The sequence below is a fragment of the Adiantum capillus-veneris genome, chromosome 6, assembly GCF_014529385.1.
Source record: "Adiantum capillus-veneris isolate H3 chromosome 6, ASM1452938v2, whole genome shotgun sequence".
Taxonomy (NCBI): domain Eukaryota; kingdom Viridiplantae; phylum Streptophyta; class Polypodiopsida; order Polypodiales; family Pteridaceae; genus Adiantum; species Adiantum capillus-veneris.
The window spans coordinates 140,162,956-140,173,781 of NC_140936.1; the positions used below are offsets into that span (position 1 = coordinate 140,162,956).

The following is a 10,826-nucleotide window of genomic DNA, read 5'->3' on the forward strand; positions in this document are numbered from 1 at the left end:
ACAAATTAGTTGTACAAGATGGCAATGAAAAGACACCTTTAGACCTTCAACTAGCTTTGTACTATTTTTTTATCATCTCATATTGAGTGTTGGTCATAATTCCCTAAAACCATTTTCTATTTAAATAACTAACATAGCGTTGTGAATTTTTTTACAAAAGTCTCAAAAAGCCACAAAAGTGGCTGATTAGTGTTAAAGACTTCAACTTCCAAATTCTTATTCAATCTCACACACTTTACTTTGGCATGGTTTACTAGTCGAATCCTAAACCCAAAGCTTAGCTTTTGCATGTAATGAGACCGTGTCTCTTGACACATGACTATGTGATTGCACAAACTTGAGGCATTCCATGGATGTAGGCCTCTCCTATGCCCACACCCTTGTGCCAAGTGTTCACCACATGACAAATGCTGGGTAGCTATCCCACAGCCAACATTCTGACTTGTCCATGCTTTGGCTCTTTCTTTGGATTCACTAATGACTTCCATTGCCTCTTAAGTTTGGGCCATATTCATCAATTGTCCAAAAGTACAATCTAATTTCCTTCCAATCAGGTCTTCTTTTAAATTGTAAGTTGTTTGGCCTTCTCCCAAATGTAAATTTGCTACTTCAAGCCGTCTATGAGGTTTTCTCTTTCTCTTAGCTTTTTCACATTCACCCTCTTTCTCTTTCCCTTTCTTCTTACTCGGACTTGGAGCAGCATAGACTCTGCTCTTTATTTTGCCTAATGGGCATCATATCTGCTTCTTTCTTTTCAACCCGAACAATATCCACATGACCACCAGAGGTTGAGGCCTGATTTTCCTATTCAATACCTTGATCTCCCCGTATATCCAATGCATAATCATTAGCCCACCGGCTAGGAATCTGCTAAGAAAGTGGAAACATATCACCTCCCATCCTTGTTGGCCTTGTACACTGAGGTTTGATATGACCAAGTTCACCATAATTATAACAGGTAGGGATGAACCTCCTTTGTGGCTCAAAGACACCTTGTCAACGACCCCCATTATAATTAGGATGAGCCTCATATGGCTGTGCCATTCCTCTGCCACGACCACTGTCACCACCACCTCCAAGAACATTTAACCGTAATTCCACTATCATGGTCATCATGTTCGCAACTCTTTGAGTAGGTTGGGCTTCAGCCTCTTCCTGATTTCCCTCATTTTGGCCACCATTATCTTGCACATAAACCTCTCTCCCATACTCATTGAGCCTCTCAGATTTCCATTCTTTCTTCTTGGCGATGGTGACTACTTCCTCAAAGTAGTAGGCCTTTTCAGCTCAAATTTGAACTTCAGACTTTCCTTTAATTTTGTCACAAAATGGTCCTTCTTTAGCATGGAAGGAGGGATTTCATTTCCTAAAGCTCGGGCCCATTTATCCCATTAACAAATAAACTGCATGACAAAATCATCAACACTTTGATTGGCCTTCTTAGTGTACCCCAAAATTTTATGCCAAGCTTCATCAGGTACCTTAATGCTCCTATATTGTGCTAGAAAAGCGTTCTTCACATGATTGTAGTCCAAAACCACCCTTGGAGTTTGTGCTTGTATCACCACTTCATAATTTTGTAACCAAACTTTTGCCTCATCCTGTAAACGATATTGCAGCAACCGCAATAATACATCTTGATCTAGTATATTTCATAATAAGAAATAAACTTCCAATTCCTTAATAAAAGTCTATACATTCTCATTAGACAATCCATGAAACTCCGAAAACTCGTCCGCCATGTTCGATTGCCACAAAAACACTTACATGTGATGTAAGTTCAAGGGATGTCAATGGATTGCTCCAGTACCTAATCCACCTCACACTGGGTAACCAGGCCCGCATTACTCTAAACCTCATGACCCTCCAAAGGCTGCAATCCAATTGCACAACCACCTCAAGCGCGGTGTCCACAATTTTCACATACATAGGCGGTTGTCCATAAGGACCCACATCCCCTTTACATTCTCTACCTGTAGAATAGACATATTTCGCAAGTCTTGGAGCATATGAGCACTTGCTCCTTTGTGGGGCATCCAAAATGATGTTAGCATGCAAACAACAAGGAAAATGAGTGCCTCTATAGCCTTGCACGAGTCACACCGTTAGAAAGAAGAACTATTCAAGCACCGAAACCACCTGTGTTAAGCACCTGTTAAGTTTTATGAAGAACCATTATAGCATGAAGAACACTTGTAACTAGGAGAAACCAAGGACATAAACATGTGGCTCATATCAAGTAGATGTCTGTAAGCTTCCATAGGCTAAAAACAGATAAAAGATGAGAGAGATATGGACCATGGAAGTTGGGGGTGTCCTCCCTTATGCTAAAAAAAGAGCTCTCTGGAAAGTATGCAGGTGTTGTAGAGAGTTGCAACTATAAAATGGGGCCTCTTTTTATCTTTTATTCCAAGAGATTTTTTCTCTCTTCTCAGTGGACAAGGCTCTATTCAATTGGTCCATTTTTGGCATCATGTGGGTAGGCAATGAGGTATCAATGACTTTTGGCCCAAGGTAAGGGGTGGGGCTTGTGTCCAGGGGACCAAAAAGAAAGGTGAGATGCCTTGGCAAGTAGGTGGGAACTCAAAATGGTGCCCCTTCTTCTCCAAATGTCTAGAAGCCTCCATAGCCAAGGCTTGAGGGAGCTCCTCTCTCATTCGATACACCCCAAATGGGTACCCATTCCCCCTCTTATACCCCTTGCTTTGAGCCCAAGCTCCCCTATGTGGGATTATCCCATTGCCATGTGGCACATTCTTCCCAACTTCCTCCTTTCCTCACCAAAAATTCTCAGCTCAACTTTCTTTCCGGACCAACTTCCTAGGAGCATGGTGCACTGCTCCAGCCACCAAATGCGACGTTGTAAAGAACGACTTAGAGCCCATTACTTTGGCTACTTCCAAAAAAATAAAATCTTAGCATATCTAATTTAAATTATCAACTTGGTCCGGTTTCCTTTGTTGCATGCATTTGCAACCAGTTTCTAAGTCGAGACCATCCACTTGGGACGCACATAACTCAAGATATACAAGTCCGATTCACAAGCTATAAAGCACGGCTAGAAATACTTATTGAAAAGAATCTTTTGGGGATTGAACCAACCTTAAACTCCAGTAACCAAGCCCGAAGAAACCAAACCCTTGTACATGAAGTTTTACATGATCACTCCCAAGACTCGAAGCACTATGTACACATATATACATGGGGTTAGTTAGCAAGCTTTTTAGCATGATCTACTGTCTTTGGGCTCATCCAAAAAATGCCTAACAATGTGAGATGAAAAATTGACAAAAATAGAGTGACATGAGATGCAAGATTGATGGCCACAATATGAATAGTTGAACGCTAAATTTGATTGAAAAAAGTTGATGATAAAAATAGCAAAATGATCATGGACGCTTCACGAAGATGAAACCTGCATCAATATCGATTGCAATAAAAACAACATAACTTTCTACTGCAAACTCAATTTGCTGCAAACGTAGACTCAAATCGAAGAGCACGAGTAGACAAATGAGTTTAGGGAAGAAAGACCCTCAAAAATTGAGACAAAGTTGACGGTGTCAAAATGCAAATCAATAAGTAAATGTAATCAATAATTCGCCACATGGATTAGCAATATAACCACTACACAAAACACTAATCATATTCTTCTTAACACAAAATAATTATGGTTAACAAGAAGTAATGCTAAAAAATGAAATTTGGAGAAATTATGAATGTCACGAGAAAACCGCTCACACATAATTTGTTTTGTCATCATGAGGTGAGTTGTCGTGGGATCGTTCCCGCCCTGATGCTATGTTGAGATGTAGAGAGAGGAGAGGGAGAGACGAGACAAGAGACACAACCATGTACGCTTGTAAAGGTTGATTCATATTGAGGACAAGATACATATATATATAGGTGAGACCAAGTTGAGTAGAGTGAGCCATATATAGCTCCTACACCTTGAACTAAAAGGATATCCACAAAAGATACAATAGATGAGAAATTAAAATAGAACAAAATACCCATCGTTTATTCTTTGTCTCGCAACTGCATATTTGAGATATAGGTAGTTCAACTCAAAATAGCTACACTTGGTTCCAAACCAAGTTATAGAACTAGTATTGTTCTTTTTTGTTAAGCATACCGTGGACTAGTAAATAAGTCCAGTAAAGCATGGTTGAAAATTCATAGCAATGTCTACAATTGAGGGGTGACTTCGCAAGGTATTGTTTATCAAAATACACTTCCATAATTTAAAAGGATGAATTAATGGGTCACTTAATTGTTAATAAGTATCCAAGATGTACTCAGATAGTACATCCATTCAATGAAGAATTCTAAGAGTGCTTTGACTTAACTTTTGTTTAAGGGCTCATATTCATGTGGAAATAACTTTTTTGTTAGTCATTGAAGGCTATTTATAAGAGACTCAAACCTTTGTGGAAATGATATGCCATCTCCATTGTGTTTTTTACTTTGTTTTACGAATGATTAATCTAATGTGAGGCTTTAAGGAATTGTTTCTTAATTGTTTAAGGAATTTGAAAAACTAATTTTTAATCCATTTATGTACTAATTATACTCACACGAAACAATTTTTCTCACGTGAAATGTGAAATAGAAAATTATAGCGAGTTTTCACGTGTGTGAATTATAAAAACCATTGTGAGAACAAAAAGCACACTTCTTTTCTTGTGTACAATTAGTAGGCTCAATTTTCTTGTCACATATGAAACATTTCTTAGTAAAGTTCTTCTCTTTCTTTCCATACCCATTGTAATTTTTTAATTATTTCTTTCGTACTAATTTTAATTTTTTAAAGCTTTTCTCTCTTTTTGTAATAGGACTTTTTTTTGCAAAGATTTGCCATAGTGTTTGTTTGAAGCAAAATTCGGTCATTTTAAAGTTCTTGCACAGTCTAGACTTTTATTATGATTGTTTTCATAAAATTTGAAATTTTGACCCGGGAAATTATTTGGGAACCAGTGTTGAGGCTAGTAGGGTTAGAATTGAAAAACATTTTGTATGTAGGAAACGTAGCCCTAACCATGAGTAAAAATATTTTTTCTTTGAGTATTATGAGATTAATTTGTTTTGATTCTTGTTTTAGCACATAGATTAAGAAAAAAGTGAGAAAATGCTATTTTAAGGTCATTTTTGTAGAAACTGCCAACTTGCACGTAAATTTTTATCGAATCTGGACTGGATATGACTTTTTTGCATCACTCAACTGTTGAAGAGCTTGACAAGATGAACAAATTTGTATGAGACGGCCCCAGTCAGGCCTCGATCAGATTCAAAACCGTCTGGGAGCTACGGGCCGATGAAAATGGCTCAAAATTTTAGGACTTTTAAAAAAAATGTTTTTTGTCTTTATTGATTTGTGTGTGTGAGATTTTGTTCCTTTAATAGTCAAAGTTTATTGAAGATACTATTGAAAGATTTGGTATGAAATTTTCACATTTGGTTAATACACAAGGTCTTGCAAGCTCTACAAAGAACACCTTTGGAAGTGGCAATCAGCTTATCACAAATCGACCTTATGCTTACTTGATCGAATGTCTTCAACTTTTGGCATGAACACTCGACCTGATATTTTGTTTGTTGCTAATATCTTGGACAACATCTTGCACGTCCTTCTCTTAAGGATTGGTTTGCAACAAGGGTGTATTGTAATACTTAAAAGGCACCATAAATTTTGGTTTGGTCTATCGACGGCAATTGACATCCAAGTCTGTGGAAATTCTCTCTCTTTTGGGTTATGCAAATGAAAATAGGGCGAGCTCACATTTATCTATGCAATCAACTAGTGGAAATTGCTTCTTCATAAATGGTTGTCTTGTTTTTCAAACCAGTAAGAAATAACAATGTGTTACAGTTTCTACAATTGAGTCTAAATATATCATTTGTAGCTCGTGAGTTGATTTGGATTCAACAAATGATGGTTGATATTGGTTTTTCTCATATAGCTGTGCATTATCATTATGTCCAATATGAAGTACAGAAAGGCACCCTGATGATTGAAAATTGTCCAAGTGACCAGATGATTACAAACATTCTTACCAAAGGCCTCAATGAGTCATGCTTCATCCTCTTGCGCTTGAAGCTTGGAGTTTCTTTGGTCTCACTCTTTCTAGATTAGCCTTTGTGCTATTATGGTAGCTTTGTACATATGGCATTGTAATCCTATAGGTAACATGCACTATGCACACACCACACTTGCACACTATGACCTCTTTGTTACTTGTATATTTAAACATGGACACACAAAGCTCTTTCACATCATTATCACTATTGATATTTTCAAATTTGTATAGGGACTTCTGTTTTCCCCTTTAACTCTCCAAGGGTTTTTTCATCCAAAGCTATAGATCTTTGTTTGAGTGGGGGTTGGAGCTATATACACTCTACTCAACTTGGTCACCTATATATATGTATTTTGTCCTCAAAATGAATGAGTCTCTGGGAGCATACATGGTGTGTCTTTGGTCTCACCTCTCTCCCTCTCACTACTAAAGGCCAATTTTCGAACCTTTCATACCTTCACCTTCGAGTTTGCTAACGTATCTAGACAACATGAGGTCTACATAGGGGACTCTAGTGTGTATCACACGGAGTGGTATGAAAACTTAGTTTTTCAACACAATTTTGAGCAAGTGAGTGTAAACCTTCTTTACCCTTATTTTCTTGTAACACAATACCAATGTCATTCAATACTCTTTTCTTTCTGTAGATCAACTATATCCCATCAATCCATCAACCAAAAATTTGGTTTGTAATTCCCATAACACCTTGGGGAAGAACAATTTTTGCCACTAATGAAGTAGAGATTGTATCCGATCCTCTCCCACCCACTATTTTGGTGGATGAGGGTGAGATAGAGGAAAGACAGATTGATGATTTGAGTCATGTAGCCAATCTTAGCAAGGATCATTTCCACAATGATGATGATGATGAGATCAAAGATGACGAGTTTGAAGATGATCAAGCCTGGAGATCCACAAATGAAAATTCAATTTCTCTCTTTATTGATTTAGGAGCCATGGGCTTAGATTTAGATCCGTCACTAGCAATACTTCATGCCTAATGTGCTTTCTTTGCAGCCCTTTTAGAGAGGTGTGGAAATATTACCTGTTGGTGCTCAACCCAGTCACTGGCTCATGCACTATCTTGCCGCCAAATCTCAAGTGCATTGAATGCCTAGAGAGCTGGTTTCCCGTCCATTTTGAGATCTCATTGCAGGCTCTCCCTGCGAATCATTATTGCCTCTTCCTTTGGGAGAGTCGAAAGGGATGCTTGGAATTCTACGACTCAAGCAGCAGGTCCTGGATTGTGAGTAGGATTGTTTGTGATAAGTGAGATGTGAGTTTTGCCACTGCGGTGGACCTAGAGCAGGCAGATCTGATGGTGCTTTTGCACGCATGCAATCAGTTTTCCCAGTGCAAGCATGACCTCAGGTTTTTGGCCTACAATGTGAAACATGATGAATGGTGTCAGATAAAACTACGTCCCCTCCCATTGTTCCATATCTACCAGGATGGCCAAGTCATTCTTAGGCACCAAGGTCCCATTCTTCTCGCGGCTGTTGATGTCATAGACTCCACTTATCTAGTTGTCTTAGTGGTCTGGGCATTGCAGCAACAGCCGAAATCTAGTTTGGGTACATCTTTTGCACTTGCAGGAGATTGGGTAGAACTGGGAAGAACACCCTCGTCCGATCTTGGAGATTATCGATGACCTTTTTGGAGGACTTGTAGAGCTGAACCTTATACCCTTTGGGAGTCTTATTTGTATGACAGGTGTGTGGTATTGCTATGGCTTGGATGGAGTAAATACCTTCTATAGTCAACAACGATGATGGCTCTTGGTATCAGTTGCCTGCTTACAAAGGAGACTATGATTACATGGCTTTGTGTGGCTTGCAACCATCTCTCCTTTCCACAGGAGGAGAATAGAGAGAGAGAGAGAGAGAGAGAGAGAGAGAGAGAGAGAGAGAGAGAGAGAGAGAGCTGGGTCTTTTACTGAATGTTAGAGAGAGAGAGAGGCAGGGTCTTTTACTGAATGTTTCATAATCTTTTCCTTACTTATGGATGTTAGTGATTGATGGCTACCATTGTGTGGGTCTTTCCTAGTAAGGAATGTAATATGTAGCAAAAATTGCAGCTAATTCTACTCAAGCAGTGGGAAAGATGAGAGAATGTTACGACATTCAAAAGTTTGATCGTTGGAGTATCTCTTGGTCCAGATGCTGCATTGTGCTTTACTTTTGCTGGTGATTTCCTTTGTAGCTAGAATATAATGATTCCAATAAGGTTATTCTTTCTGAAACCTTATTTCTACAACAAATGTAACCATTTCCCTATGTTTCTGTGACTAAGTGTAATCAAATCCCCCCCCCCCCCCCCCCCCCCCCCCCTTCTCTGTGCCTCGGGCAGTGCCGCCGTTGTCAAATTAGTGCCGCAAGGGCTGTGTCTGACCGCGAGGACAAGAGCATCGCGAGGTTGAGAGCAAGAGCAAGCAGCAGACCATTTACGCGCAAGGTAGGAGGAGCACAAAGTGTAGTGTTTTGTGTGTGTGTGTGTGTGTGTGTGTGTGAGAGAGAGAGAGAGAGAGAGAGAGAGAGAGAGAGAGAGAGAGAGAGAGAGAGAGAGAGAGAGAGAGAGAGAGAGAGAGAGAGAGAGAGAGAGAGAGAGAGAGAGGACTCAGTAAACCCACAGCTATCGTTCCTGCCTTGGAAAAATTGGGGCTTCCTACTACACACCTAAATGGTATATGAGCCAGTAAGAGGGTTGATCACGAGGAAGTAGTAGGCATGCCAATCGAAGTTAGTAAGGGTGAAGACGGTATCATCTACAAAGAAGGCCGAATCATCAACACCACGACCCCAAGCAAGTGAGGTTGGTCTGCGGGGCGCACATACAAAGCAAGCTAAACCGCTCTGGCATCATACTTCCGTGAACACCACGACCGAAGGAACATTGGCCCCGATAGAAGAGTTCAGCACCAGCGGACAGCATGCCTCCCCGCCCGCCCCCCAAGGCCGCAAGGGCTGTGTCTCAGTAGCGGGTGGGGAGTAGGGTGTTCAGGGAGATCCGGGTGCGCAAGGTGGAGTCAAATGCGACAAGCTCCCAAGAGAAGGTGGGAGCCCCGGTGGGCTTCCTTGACGTAGCCAACCATGGAGGGCAGCAGCTGCAGTTCTTTATGCTTGGCCGACTAGGTTTTCCAAAACATGGGGCCTCCAAGAGGTTGCCAAGTGGACAAGTTTTTGACCAGGGATTGAAGGAGAGCGACGGAGAGAGAGAGAGAGAGAGAGAGAGAGAGAGAGAGAGAGAGAGAGAGAGAGAGAGAGAGAGAGAGAGAGAGAGAGAGAGAGAGAGCAGCGACTATACACTTTGATATTCTTAAAGCTCACCAATTTGCCAAAAATCTTCTAGATAGATCACCTTTGTGTCGTAGGTCCCGACCATGGCATGATCACTGAGCAAAACGATATTGACACCCTCAAATATGCCCATCTCATCAAGACCATCAATAGGCCTTCTTTTGTGGAGCAAACCATGTGCTGATCTGAAGCGAACCATACGCTGACCTGAGGCAAACCGTACGCTAATTTGAGGCAAACCAGATACCTTTTGTAGAGCAAATGCTGGTATGGAGCGAGGCAGATCTGATTACTGATTTTCTTCTGACTTAACCTCCGTAGAGGTTGATTCTTCGCATGTATCGGCCAGATGCTTCTGAGCATGTGCCCGATTCGATGCCGACCCAATTCTCCTGACCATGGTGTTGATTTGGTATAAACCCGATCTTTCTTCTTCGGTAGTGCTTATTACCCCTAGTATCATTGTAGCCATCTGGAGCCACTGGATTAGGACAGCCACGTTTGAAGGGTTCCGCGTTGCTCGTGTTTTTCCTCGTGAGATTTTTGGAACTTGTACCAAACTAAATGTCCAAGATCTTCCCACCGATACCCATGACATGCTATATATGTATAGCGATGTCGACCAGATGAGTTTCAAAGAAATGTGTTACTGATGCCCGATCCTCCCTTGAGTTATCCAGTCCACTGGCCATGAAGATGATCGTAATGTCTTTGAGCATGGTTAACTGCAAATTGCTCATGCGTTGAGTGAATATCTTCCTAGTAGAACCCTATTGTACTTGCAACTGGTTTCCGTCAACGAAGGACAACGATGAAATGCTTGGGCCCCATTGGATCCAATTGGATACATTCACACTCTGGCATCAAAGCTGAGACCACATGTTGGCTCAATAACATCTCAATTTTCATTTACTAACCTGCTGATTGCTGTGGAGTTCCTTTGGTTCATGTCCAGCCAACCACTTGCTTGACAAAACCAGGTATTAATCTTTCCCAAAGGATTGTCCTCAAAATTCAATCGGCGTACATTTAATGATATTTTTGAAGATGATTTATAAACATTCTGTATATGTTATTCTATGAATTTTTTTTGTCATGATTCTCATTCATGTCTCTCTCTCTCTCTCTCTCTCTCTCTCTCTCTCTCTCTCTCTCTCTCTCTCTCTCTCTCTCTCTCTCTCTCTCTCTCTCTCTAGTAAGCTCTACTTAGTGAAATCATCAGATAACAAGTCAACAAAATGGAGAGATGATTCCAGCTTAGCTTGATCACTTGTCACAATGTCTAGTTCATGATAGCAAAATGTGGAGGCACATGCATAACTGTGGGATGGATCTTTTACTTTTTATTTTCATGTTTGTTCATCTACGTAGCTATTAATTCATGTTTTAATCTCATTTCCATTTTTCTAAAATTTTAAATAATGTTCTCTAATTTGTTTTCATAAACAAAGTA

At 40.4% G+C, this 10,826-nt stretch overlaps 2 pseudogenes; one reads left to right on the forward strand and one right to left on the reverse strand.

The window, feature by feature from the left end:
• The first annotated feature begins 7,077 nt into the window (after positions 1 to 7,077).
• Positions 7,078 to 7,748, forward strand: LOC147456378 (uncharacterized; annotated as a pseudogene).
• Positions 7,749 to 8,988: 1,240 nt separating this feature from the next.
• On the reverse strand, positions 8,989 to 9,572 carry LOC147456379 (uncharacterized; annotated as a pseudogene).
• Between the last annotated feature and the right edge of the window lie 1,254 nt (positions 9,573 to 10,826).